The sequence below is a fragment of the Sorex fumeus genome, unplaced genomic scaffold, assembly GCF_029834395.1.
Source record: "Sorex fumeus unplaced genomic scaffold, SorFum_2.1 ptg000047l, whole genome shotgun sequence".
In the NCBI taxonomy this organism is placed as follows: domain Eukaryota; kingdom Metazoa; phylum Chordata; class Mammalia; order Eulipotyphla; family Soricidae; genus Sorex; species Sorex fumeus.
The window spans coordinates 36,148,174-36,151,099 of NW_026606104.1; positions in this window are offsets into that span (position 1 = coordinate 36,148,174).

Sequence of the window (2,926 nt, forward strand, 5' to 3'; positions counted from 1 at the left end):
GAGGCCTCGGAGAGTCAGAAAAGCAGGCTGCTTCCCCTCAGTCCCAACCAGGCCTCGGGTCAGAACGCCCCCGTGATGCCCCTGGCCGCGCTGGACCCTGAGGGCTGAGGAGGGCGCAGGGCAGTGCCCACCAGAGGGTTGTGGCCCATGTGTGTGGTGTGGCCGGCTGCGTCGGGACAGCGGTGAGCAGGGGGGCCATGAGTGAGAATGAAGTGCCGCCTCCTGCCGCCTCATCCGGCCCAGGAGCGGGCCAGCTTGGGACCGCAGCGGGGCACAGCTGCCCTCATTTCCCTAAGTGCATGCCCGACTGGCGATGCCAGGGTGGCAGCCACCTCCGGCCTCAGTCAAATGCTCTGGCTTGAGCCAGACCTGCGGTCAGTGCCCCCTGCCTCCCCACGCCACCAAGCCCCAAGGTCCTGCCACCGCAGGGAAATGAAGCCGCTCCCAGTCGCTGTGGACACGGGACAAACCATGGCAACCAGGCAGAGGCCCTGAGCCTCAGGGGGCACTCAAGTGCCGCCAGCCTGACATCTGGGGACATGGTAGACAGGGGACAGTGAGTTGTGCCTGCAGTCTGCCACCCACACACACTTCCCTGGGTTGAGGAGGCAAAGGCGCCCAGTGGGGAAGGCAGGGGGAGATCCTGAAAGGGGGTGCCGGGAGCAGGGGCTTCCTGGGGGTTCGAATCCCAGCCCGAATGACCTTGGGTCAGTCACTGCCCCTCTGGCCGCTGTCGTGCTCCCCATAAGGCCTGGGATGAAGGGCAAGCAGCACTAACCCCCCAAGTAAGTCACAGCCTCCTCTCCAGGACTGTGCCCTACCCGGCATCCTGAGGCTCAGGGCAGCCCCACCACCCTCCTCTGGGATCCTTGCCCAACCTCTCAAGTCAGGGGCAGCCTGGTGCCGGGTGAAGGCCCTGCTGGGGTCTGACATCTGCTTGCCCCAGAAGGACACTGGGTGGGGGTGGGTGGTGGGTGGTGAGGGGTGATCCCTGATCTTGGGAGCAGAGGCAGTGGGCCCATGTGGGCTTGACTATGCAGTTATGGGGGGCTCCAGCTTTCAGGCGTGGCTGGCCCCTGCTGCTCCATCATCACCTGGCCAGCACAGTGGGTCCTGCTCAGGTGAACATCACATGTCCAGCTACCTGGGGACTCAGGCAGCCTGAGTGTTCAGTCCCTCTTGACCTCTGCTGCCCATCACGGGTTGAGGGGAGCAGGGAGGCTCAGGGGGTCCTGGGAGGGTTCACACGGGGCACTCCAGAGCCTGGAGTCCAGCAGCGTGGCGGGAGACTGGCCAGTCCAAGGCCCCGACAGCTGCACACCGTCCTTCACTCACTGCAAGGAGACGCCTCAGTGGCCCGGGGTCTCGGCTTCGAGTACAAGGCTCATCCCCCGAATCCTTCCCAGAAACAGCAAGAATAATGTCACAATCTCCAGGCATTAGAGGAGCTAGTGGACCCGGATGAGGCTCCATGCCCACATGGTCCCCCCAAGCACTACGGGGTGTGGCTCGCGAGCCCCCGGCACCATGGGCGGCTGCGGAAAACTGGACAGCACAGGGCTGGAGCAGCACTGACCCTCAGCTGGCCACAACTTACTAGCAAGGCTTTCGGGTCTCCTGAGCACGAGAGCACTCCTGTTTCCCTCCCCCGCCCCACTGTCCAAACTAAATTATCCAGGCACCAAGGTCCGGCCAATAGGACACATCAGCCAGTCAGCACATGAGAGCTTGCTGCAGTCTTGGGCAAGTGACCTTTGACTCATTAATGACACCTGGCACTGATCAAAGCATTTATTATATACGAACTCATTTCATTCTCATCTGTGTGTGTGATCATCCCCTAAGAACTATAGAATGATGCACTAACTAGTATCATAAGTATTAGCGTTGTACAACAATAAGCCTTGGAATACTTCATAATTACTGCCGTCCTTTGATGAAGAGGACAAAGAGGCTATGACTTTGGGGGGCTCCCCTGCAGGGAGGCTGAGGGGCAGGATCTGAAGGCAGCCTGTGGGATTCGGGACCCTGACGCCTGCAGCCCTGCTCCCCCACCCGCAGCCCTTCCTGCCTGGTTCCCCCACCCAGAGGCACCGTGTGACAGCCCCCAACCACATGCAGCAGCACCACCAGACCAGCGTTTGTTTAAGTCACGGTGTTTTATTAGAAGGCGCTGGGATCCGCTCCAGCCCAGCCACTGCAAAGGCCCAGAGGGAACCAGCACAGAACCTGGGTGCAGACAGGAATGACACTCACATGACCTCTGACCTGGTGGCACGTGGGAAACCGTCACCCTGGCCCCAGACAAGGCTGTCCTTGAGAAGGGCCCAGCACTTCCAGGGCACCCTCAGGTAGGGGACGGGTCCCCTGAGCGCAGACAGGAGGCTCAGAGGGAAGATGGTACAGGCCAACCCAAGGCCCAGGCCAGCCAGGGACCCCAAGCTTGGTTTCTGGGCCGGGGGGACGAGAGACAATGCTTTGGCTCCCACAGCCTATGGGAACTGCCACAGGAAACCCCAGGCCCCTTTCCTCGGCAGGGATGGAGGAGCTCAGGAAAAACGGAGGCAGCTGGAAGCTCCGAGACTCTCCAAACCCTGCCCGAGTGGAAGGAGCCCACATAAGTGGGTCACGTGGAGCCCCACCCCACCGCAGGCAAATGGCCAGGGGTCACGCGGTCTCCCGTGGACACAGGTCCCTGGAGAAAGGCACGAGGGTGTTGAAGGCGCAGGCTCCAACCCTGGTGTGTGCAGGCCACAGTGAGTGAGGAGGGTGGGCAGACCACGGAGGTCTCGGTGTGGGCTGAGGTAGCCCAGAGCTGCCGCGGGGGCAGGAGAGAAGGGGCGCCACCTCCTGGATGGAATTTCTAAGACAGCAGGTGGGCGTGGAGGAGCACCTGGACTCAGAGGCTGGGTACCCGACCCCCAGA